Source organism: Triticum dicoccoides, chromosome 3A, assembly GCF_002162155.2.
Source record: "Triticum dicoccoides isolate Atlit2015 ecotype Zavitan chromosome 3A, WEW_v2.0, whole genome shotgun sequence".
Classification (NCBI taxonomy): Eukaryota; Viridiplantae; Streptophyta; class Magnoliopsida; order Poales; family Poaceae; genus Triticum; species Triticum dicoccoides.
Window position 1 is genome coordinate 504,598,791 of NC_041384.1, and position 10,916 is coordinate 504,609,706.

Genomic DNA, 10,916 nt, shown 5'->3' on the forward strand with positions numbered 1-10,916 from the left:
ACTATTCATCTAGAGGCAGCATCGATCGGCTTCAGTTAGCAGCAGTAGCGAAGGAATCGCTCGATCAGGTTTAGTTAACAGCAATCGATTGCTCGGGTTCAGTAACGCCTAGCCTGTAGTGCAATTGCTCGGGTTCATTTAGAGCCCAACGCCTCGCTCGGGTTTAGTTAGAGCCAACACCTTGCACACACACATGTGTACGGGTACGAGAGAAATGCGCATCGTTCGGCCCCCGACCTCCCACACTAACCGGGAACTCCCTGAAATTTTCCTCGCCCTCGCTTCTACCACAGTTTTTTCCGTCATGGACGGCCCAAAGAATGTCATGCAACTGCGTCTCCGGCCCGCCCAGGACGAAAAGCCCATTTTCTGTCATGATTTTTTGTCATAGAAGTAGGAGCCCACCACATCTATGATGATACCGGGTTTTGTCACAATTATTGTCATAGAAGTGTCATATGTATGATAGAAATTTTTTTCGTTCGGCCCAAAATGTCACAGATGTGTCTTTTTTTTGTAGTGTGTGCGACCACCGGATGCTGATGACTTGAGCCATATAACTCAGCAGCCAGGGGAATCGGCCAGACAATTCTGGACTCGGTTCCTGACTAAGAAAAATCAAATTGTCGACTGTCCGGACGCAGAGGCCCTAGCGGCATTCAAGCACAACATCCGTGACGAGTGGCTTGCCCGCCACCTTGGCCAGGAGAAGCCGAAGTCTATGGCAGCCCTCACAACACTCATGACCCGCTTTTGCGCGGGCGAGGATAGCTGGCTGGCTCGCAGCAATAACACATCGAGGAATCCGGGCACTTCGGATACCAAAGGTGCCAATGGCAGACAACGTCGTAATAGACCAAAGCGCCGCAATAACGGCGATAACACCGAGGATACGACAGTCAATACCGGATTCAGAGGCTCTAGATCCGGTCGGCGGAAGAAGCCATTTAAAAGAAGTACTCCGGCTCCGTCCAGTTTGGATCGCATACTGGATCGCTCGTGTCAAATCCACGGCACCCCTGACAAGCCAGCCAATCACACCAACAGAGAATGTTGGGTGTTCAAACAGGCCGGCAAGTTAAATGCCGAAAACAAGGACAAGGGGCTGCATAGTGATGACGAGGAGGAGCCCCGGCCGCCGAACACGGGAGGACAGAAGGGGTCCCCCCACAAGTGAATACGGTGAACATGATATATGCAACCCACATTCCCAAGAGGGAGCGGAAGCGTGCACTAAGGGACGTCTATGCGATGGAGCCCGTCGCCCCAAAGTTCAACCCATGGTCTGCCTGCCCGGTCACCTTTGATCGCAGGGACCACCCCACTAGTATCCGTCATGGCGGATTCGCCGCACTGGTCCTAGACCCCATCATCGACGAATTTCACCTCACTCGAGTCCTTACGGATGGCGGCAGCAGCCTAAACCTGCTCTATCAGGATGCAGTGCGAAAAATGGGCATCGATCCCTTGAGGATCAAACCCACCAAAACCACCTTTAAGGGCGTCATCCCAGGTGTAGAGGCCCATTGCACGGGCTCAGTCGTACTAGAAGTGGTCTTCGGATCACCGGACAACTTCCGAAGCGAGGAGTTAATCTTCAACATCTTCCTATTTCGCAGTGGCTATCATGCACTGCTCGGACGAACTGCATTTGCAAAATTCAATGCAGTACCGCATTACACATACCTCAAGCTCAAGATGCCAGGACCTCGGGGTGTCATAACAGTGAATGGAAACACATAACGCTCGCTCCGCATGGAAGAGCACACTGCGGCCCTTGCAGCAGAAGCACAAAGCAGCCTTTCAAGGCAAACCACTAATTTGGCGATACAGCCCCCGAACACCTTCAAGCGTGTCCATAGTAAATTGCAACAGGATCGCCTGGCACGTTCAGACCTCACCTAGCAATTCGGCCCCCGTCCCAGTCCCAGTCAAGCGACGAAATCCGTGTTGCGCGTACATAATTACGCACTGAAAATACCATGGACACAGGCGGTGGCACGATCAGGGCACGTCCCGCAATGCGGCTTAACCGCCCTAGGGGTTGTATATCTTTATCATTTCTTTTCTCTTTCAGGGCCTAACTCTCTGGAAGCCCTTTCCGGCAGTATGATTGCCGGAAAAATTACGGGAAGGAACAACCAAGGCGGCAAGAAGCTAAGATGTACACAGGAACCCCCAGGTGGTCTCTAATAATAATACCCGATTTCTACTCCATACGCAGCTTGCCCTTGGATAGGACATTTCGAATAGTCCTACTTTTTTCTTATTGCACTACCTGTACCAGTACGCTTCGACGTATTATTTAAATAACAATGCATAGCATTAGTCTATTATTGCATTATTCATTCTTTTTTTGCCTTTATGTCCATTTACGACAATCCGCACCCATAAATTCGGGTACGGTCAGTACGCCAGGGGCTTTCGTTTACCCCATAATACAGCGCGAGAAGTTCGAACACTTTCGACAGTGCGGCACCCGAACTTATAGCATTATATGCATCAGCTCTGAATCATGTCTTGGGTAAATAGTTGGGTTTGCCTGGCTCCCATGCTTTGGTACCTTACTTTCCGCTATATCGGCTAAGGTAGCGGTGGGAGAACTACTGCGATTGTGTCCTGGTTCTTCCGGATGAGCACCTCAGTAGAGAAAGCCGAAAACTGACTGTCATGATAAGGCGAGAGACTGGTCGCTGTTCAAGAGGTCTCAAGTCCTTAAAGACCTTTTCCGCTTCGGGCGAGGAGTCGGCCTTGTCCGGCTTAGGCGTGTATAGCGCCCCAAATTCGGCCTTCCGAATACTAGGGGCTTCGCCAAAATTTAAAATTGTAGACTTCTAGGGCTAAGTGAGAGTGATAAAGCATTATAGTCCGATTGCCTGGTTCGTTGCGCTGAACACCTCCCTTGAAGGACCCAAAATTGGGGTAAAGAGTGCTCAGGTTTATCCCGAACACCCCAGTACTAGTTACATGGGGGCAGAAGCCGACGACTGGCCTGCTCTCAGATTTTGTAAACGGACGCACAGAAGGTAATATTTCAAATTAAAAAAGTGTTGCATAGCGCAGATGAACTTGTTTCATATTACAGGATCACACGAGCATGTTCATTCAAAAATTACATCCCTGGCACATTCATCCGCCACAAGGCGGGAACCCTTCAGGACACTCTCATAATACATCTCGGGGCAGCGATGCTCCTTGCCCTCCAGCGGCCCCTGCTTCACCAGCTTCACGGTGTCCAGCTTCGCCCAGTGCACCTTCGCCCGGGCAAAAGCCCTGCGAGCACCCTCGATGCAGACGGACCGCTTTATGACTTCAAGCCATGGGCAGGCGTCAACAAGCCGCCTCACCAGACCGAAGTAGCTGCCGGACAGGGGCTCGCCAGGCCACATCCAGACTATAAGGCCCCTCATGGCTTGTTCGGCCGCCTTGTGAAGCTCGACCAACTACTTTAGATGGTCGCTCAAGGGCACGGGGTGTTCGGTCCCAGTATACTAAGACCAGAACAACTTCTCTGTCGAGCTCCCCTCCTAGCTCGATAAGACTCTGCGGCATCCAGTACACTACGGGGAAGATCTGCAAACGCTCCTGGAGAGCTCCGAACTTGGGTAAGAAAAAGGAAAGTTTCCTTCACATGCTTGCTTTGCATATTGAATGCCTTACCCGTTGCTATCTTCGTCACCGCATCAATCTCCTAGAGGGCCTTGTGGGCTTCAGCCTTGGCACGTCGGGCACTTTCGAGCGCCTTCTCAAGCTTGGACTCTCGCGTCTTAGAGTCAAGATCCAAGGACTCGTGTTTCTTGGCGAGATCCTCGAGCTCTTGCTGCACCTCGGCCACTCGGGCTTCTTTTTTCTCCCGTTCAATGCGCTCCTTGGCCGCTTTGTCTTTGGCCTTGGACAACGCCTTCTTCAGGGTCGCCACTTCGGCCGTGCCCCCTGGAAAATTCATGATGATCCTGTTACTTTACACCCGAACTTCTTTTATTTTATATATAGACAAGGTATTGCTTACCTTTGCTCTCCTCGAGCTGCCTCTTGGTAAGGCCAAGCTCGTTCTCGGACCGCTCCAAGTCCTGCTTCAGCGCAGAGACTTTCGCAGTACGTGCGGCAGCGGCCAGCTGCGTAGCCTGCACATACACATAGATATATTCTGATTAGACTCCTGAGTCATCATTTGATCCTCTATTCGGCCTTTCTACTCGAACACCGAACAGAGCATCAGGGGCTACTATCTATGCTGTAATATTTTCTTATATTTTGATTGCTTACCTCAAAGCCTGTTAGGAGGCTGGCGCAAGCTTCAGTCAGTGCGTTTTTAGCGGACTGAAGTTTCTCGATCACCGCACTCATGATAGTACGGTGCTCTTTGTCGATGGAAGCGCCACAAAGCGCTTCCAGCAAGTTGTCCGGTGCCTCTGGATAGACAGAGGACACCGGCACGAGCGGCTTGCCCCCCTTAACAGGGGGTCGCCCGCCGGAGTCCGAACCACCGAAGATTCCGGTGCAGTGTTCGGCTGGGGGCCGAACCTGGAGCCCACGGGAGTCCGGCTCCCTTTGCGCCCAAGGTCCGGAAGGTCGCCTCGAGGCGCCCCCAGGACTGCCTCCCCTTGGCCCGGTGCCTGTTGAGACAACACCTCGATGTTGTCCGCAGGGCAAGGGGTGGAGGCGGTCGGAAGAGAACCGCTGTTCATATCCGACGAGTCCAACGAACTGCTCGACGAAGATACGTCGAGATGAGCTCGGGACGGACTGCATAATCATGTTCGGCATAAGGAGAAGTAGTGCAGTAAAACATACCATGAATTACTATGGTGTCCGGATACTTACACTTTGCCAGGGGCTTGACCCTGGGTAGCCACTCGTCACCGCTGTAGGCAGCCGTCGTGGAGCAGTCCAGAGGGAGGGTCATGCCCTTCTTGGACCCTTCGGCCTCCCCAGTTGGGCCGGCCTTCCTTTTCTTCTCTCCCTCGGTTGGGGGAGAGAACTTTCCTCTTCCTCCTCGTGTTTGTGGGAGGAGGGCGCGTCGGAGTTATCGGACGATGAGTCCGATACAACCTTGCGCCGGAGACCCTTTCGGGTCCCCACGGCCTTCTTATTGGCCTTCTTGAACAACACCTCGTAAGGTGCCAGAACCAGCATCTCCGTCAAGAGAGCATCTGCAGGATCTTCTGGCAAGGTGGTGGGGTAATTGATCTGCTCCGCTGTCTTCACCCAGTCTTGTTAAAGGCATGGAAGGCTTAGATCCCACACATGATTAAACTGGGGCAAATGGATACCCTATGAAATATAAAAACTTATCGGATTGGCGCGGCGCTTTGCGCTAAGTCCGCGGTCCTCAGTGAGGGAAGGAGGTACCTCGGCGCCCTTGAACAGCACCCTCCAGACGTCCTTGTACGTCGTGTCATAGAGCTCTCGCAGCGTCTAGTGCTTGGCCGGGTCGAACTCCCACAAGTTGAATACCTGTTGTTAACACGGGAGAATCTGGTGGAAGAGCATGACCTGGACCACATTGACGAGCTTGATTTTCTTGCTCATCATGTTCTTGATGTAGGTCTGGAGTTCGGTCAGCTCTACCGAGGAATCCCAGGACAAGCCCTTCTCTTTCCAGGAAGTGAGCCGTGTGGGGATTCTGGGTCGGAATTCGGGGGCCGCCACCCAGTTGGTGCCGCGCGACTCGGTGATGTAGAACCACCCTGATTGCCACCCCTTTATGGTCTCCACATAAGAGCCTTTAAGCCAGGTGACATTAGGCATCTTGCCCACCATGGCGCCTCTGCACTCCGCTTGCTGGCCGACCACCACCTTCGGTTTGACATTGAAGATCTTTAGCCACAGGCCGAAATGGGGCTTGATGCAGAGGAAGGCCTCGCACACGACGATAAATGCCGAGATGTTGAGGATGAAATTGGGGGCCAGATCATGAAAATCCAGCCCGTAGTAGAACATGAGCCCGCAGACAAACGGGTGGAGAGGAAATCCCAGTCCGCGGACAAAGTGGGTAAGAAAAGCTACCCTCTCATGGGATTCGTGCGTTGGGATGATCTGCCCCGCATCTGGCAGCCGGTGCGTGATATCCGCGACCAGATATCCAGCTTCCCATAACTTTTTGATGTTCTCTCCGTGACGGAGGAGACCATCCACTTGCCTCCTGCTCCGGACATGCTTGGAGTGGTTTGAGAAGAAGAACGCGAGCTTGGGCGCTAGAGCTTGAGTGTGCGGGAATGGGTAAGCAAGGAGGAAGAAGGCATGGGTGAAAAGAGTGAATCTTTGTCCCTTTATAAGGGCGTAGGAGGCAATGCGCCTCCCCACTTGCCTGGTAAAATCGCTTATTCCCCCAGCACCATAATTGATGACACGATTGGGTTACCCACGTCCGTATTGATGAGAATCCCGTGATAAGGGGAACATGATCTCTGCTTTGACAAGACGTATCAAGAAAACCGCCTCGCGATATGAGCGGTGCTGGTTGAGAAAAACGGTTCTAATAATGACCGGGCCATGGCGTGATGTCATGCTGTCAAAACGTGTCAGCAGATTAGATTTGTGGAAATATTATTCTCTCTACGGTGGTATGTGGAACTTGTTTTGCAGAGCCGGACACTATCCTTGTGTTCAAAATCTTCCATGGAGTATTCGGAGGAGGAACCCGCCTTGCAATGCCGAAGACAATACTACGTGCCGGACTCATCGTCATTGAAGCCTGGTTCAGGGGCTACTAAGGGAGTCCTGGATTAGAGGGTCTCCGAACAGCCGGACTATATCCTTTGGCCGGACTGTTGGACTATGAAGATACAAGATTGAAGACTTCTTCCCGTGTCTGGATGGGACTCTCCTTGGCGTGGAAGGCAAGCTAGGAAATACGAATATGTAGATCTCCTCCCTTGTAACCGACTCTGTGTAACCCTAGCCCCCTCCGGTGTCTATATAAACCGGAGGGTTTAGTCCGTAGGACAACATACAATCATACCATAGGCTAGCTTTTCAGGTTTAGCCTCTATGATCTCGTGGTAGATCAACTCTTGTAATACTCATATCATCAAGAACAATCAAGCAGGACGTAGGGTATTACCTCCATCAAGAGGGCCCGTACCTGGGTAAACATCGTGCCCCCTGCTTCCTGTTACCATCCTCCTTAGACGCACAGTTCGGGACACCCTACCCGAGATCCACCGGTTTTGACACCGACACCCACACATGATGCGAAGAAGCAAAAGAAAAGACATATAAGCAAAGGTAAAAAGGTATCCCTCCCAAATTATGTTGCTCCTATCACTCATTGTGATGATGATAACGGCTACACTATTGGTGCTATCCATACTATTAATGATGAGAGTGATTATGCTTATTATATGAAAAGGCCCAAGCTTGGGGATGATATGTTGGATGAGAATGACATGTTTGAGAATTTATTTGCTGCAATTAATGTTTGTCCCAAGCTTGGGGATGCTATGTTTAATGAAGATGATATTTTTAGTCTCCCAAGTTTTAATGAGCAAATTTATTATGATGATAGCATGCCTCCTATTTATGATGGTTATATTGATGTAAGTGGGTTTGGAAGAGTGTCAACTTTAGGAAGTAATAATCCCACTATTTTGGAGGGTGTTGAATCTTATTTTGACAATTATGAAAGTGGATTTGGAGACGTCATGACTTTATTTAGTAATGATTCCACTACCTTGGAAGAGGTTTCAATTGATTATCATGAGAACAAAGTTGCTACTTATGATGATTATTGTGATGACACTTATGCTATAAAAAGTAGTGATGATTATATTTATAAAAATTGTCATGATTATGATTACCCTCTTTCTAAACATTACACTTTTAATGTGGAAACAATTTATAGTATTCGAGTTTCTTATGTGGAGAGTAGTAAATTTTCTATGCTTGTAGATCATGAAAAGAATGCTTTATGTGATGGTTATATTGTTGAATTCATTCATGATGCTACTGAAAATTATTATGAGGTAGGAACATATGCTTGTAGGAATTGCAATAATATCAAGTTTCCTCTCTATGTGCTTAAAGTCTTGAAGTTATGCTTGTTTTACCTTCCTATGCAAGTTGATTATTGTTCAAATAAGTTGTTTGCTCAAAAAATCCCTATGCATAGGAAGTGGGTTAGACTTAAATGTTCTAGTCATATTCTTCATGATGCTCTCTTTATGTTTCAATTCTTATCCTTTATGTGAGCATCATTGAAATCATCATGCCTAGCTAGGGGCGTTAAACGATAGCGCTTGTTGGGAGGCAACCCAATTTTATTTTTGTCCTTTGCTTTTTGCTCCTGTTTAGTAATAAATAATTCATCTAGCATCTGTTTATATGTGGTTTTATGTTTTAATTAGTGTTTGTGCCAAGTAGAATCTTTGGGGAGACTTGGGTGAAGTCTTTGCGATCTTGCTGTAAAAAACAGAAACTTTTGCGCTCACGAGATTAGCTGCCATTTTTACTAGAGAGTGAGATTAGGTTGATTATTTTTGCAGACGATTAATAGACAAATTCCTCAGGTCCACCAATTTATTTCAGAACTTTTGGAGTGACATAAGTATTCGAATGATACAGATTACTACAGACTGTTCTGTTTTTGACAGATTCTATTTTCATTGTGTTGTTTGCTTATTTTGATGAATCTATGAGTAGTATCGAGGGTATGAACCATTGACAAGTTGGAATATAGTAGATATTACACCAATATGAATTTAGAATGAGTTCACAACAATACCTAAGTGGTGATTTATTTTCTTATACTAACGGAGCTCATGAGATTTTCTGTTGAGTTTTGTGTTGTGAATGTTTCAAGTTTTGGGTAAAGATTCGATGGACTACGGAATAAGGAGTGGAAAGAGCCTAAGCTTGGGGATTCCCAAGGCACCCCAAGGTAATATTCAAGGACAACCAAGAGCCTAAGCTTGGGGATGCCCCGGAAGGCATCCCCTCTTTCGTCTTCATTCATCGGTAACTTTACTTGGAGCTATATTTTTATTCACCACATGATATGTGTTTTGCTTGGAGCATCATTTTATTTTCTTTTGTTTTGCTTGCTGCTTGAATAAAATACCAAGATCTAAAATTCTTAAATGTTAGAGAGTCTTCACATAGTTGCATAATTATTCGACTACTCATTGATCTTCACTTATATCTTTCGGAGTAGTCTGTCATTTGCTCTAGTGCTTCACTTATATCTTTCTAGAGCACGGTGGTGGTTTTATTTTATAGAAATAGATGAACTCTCATGCTTCAATTATATTATTTTGAGAGTCTTTTAGAACAGCATGGTAATTTGTTTGTGTTATAAAATTAGTCCTAATATGATGGGCATCCAAGATGGGTATAATAAAAACTTTCATATAAGTGCATTGAATACTATGAGAAGTTTGATACTTGATAATTGTTTTGAGATATGAAGATGGTAATATTAGAGTCATGCTAGTAGAGTAATTTTTTATTTGAGAAATACTTGTGTTGAGGTTTGCAAGTCCCGTAGCATGCACGTATGGTCACCGTTGTGTGACAAATTTGAAGCATGCGGTGTTTCTTTGATTGCTTTCTTTATGAGTGGCGGTCGGGGACGAGCGATGGTCTTTTCCTACCAATCTTTCCCCCTAGGTGCATGCACGTAGTGCTTGGTTTTTGATGACTTGTAGATTTTTGCAATAAGTATGTGAGTTCTTTATGACTAATGTTGAGTCCATGGTTTATACGCACTCTCACCCTTCCATCATTGCTAGCCTCCTCGGTACCGTGCATTGCCCTTTCTCACCTCGAGAGTTAGTGCAAACTTCACCGGTGCATCCAAACCCCGTGATATGATACGCTCTCTCACATATAAACCTCCCTATATCTACCTCAAAACATCCACCATACCTACCTATTATGGCATTTCCATAGCCATTCCGAGATATATTGCCATGCAACTTTCCACCGTTCCGTTCATCATGACACACATCATCATTGTCATATTGCCTTGCATGATCATGTAGTTGACATCGTATTTGTGGCAAATCCACCATGCATAATTTATCATACATGTCACTCTTGATTCATTGCCCATCCCAGTACACCGCCAGAGGCATTCATATAGTCATACTTTGTTCTAGTATCGAGTTGTAATTTTGAGTTGTAAATAAATAGAAGTGTGATGATCATCATTAATAGAGCATTGTCCCGAAAAAAGGAAAAAAAAGGAAAGTCAAAAAAAGAGCTAAAAAGGAAAGGCCAAATAAAAAAAGAAAAAAAGAAAGGCCAAATAAAAAATAAAAAAATAAAATAAGAAGGGACAATGCTACTATCCTTTTTCCACACTTGTGCTTCAAAGTAGCACCATGATCTTCAAGATAGAGAGTCCCTTGTTTTGTCACTTTCATTTACTAGTGGGAATTTTTCATTATAGAACTTGGCTTGTATATTCCAACAATGGGCTTCCTTAAATGCCCTAGGTCTTCGTGAGCAAGCAAGTTGGATGCACATCCACTTAGTTTCTTTTGTTGAGCTTTCATACATTTATAGCTCTAGTGCATCCGTTGCATGGCAATCCCTACTCCTCGCATTGACATCAATTGATGGGCATCTCCATAGCCCGTTGATTAGCCGCGTCAATGTGAGAATTTCTCCTTTTTTGTCTTCTCCACACAACCCCCATCAATATATTCTATTCCACCCATAGTGCTATGTCCATGGCTCACACTCATGTATTGCGTGAAAGTTGAAAAAAGTCTGAGATTACTAAAGTATGAAACAATTGCTTGGCTTGTCATCGGGGTTGTGCATGATGAGAGCATTTTTGTGTGACGAAAATGAAGCATAGCCAAACTATATGATTTTGTAGGGATAAACTTTCTTTGGCCATGTTATTTTGAGAAGACATAATTGCTTCGTTAGTATGCTTGAAGTATTATTATTTTTATGTCAATATT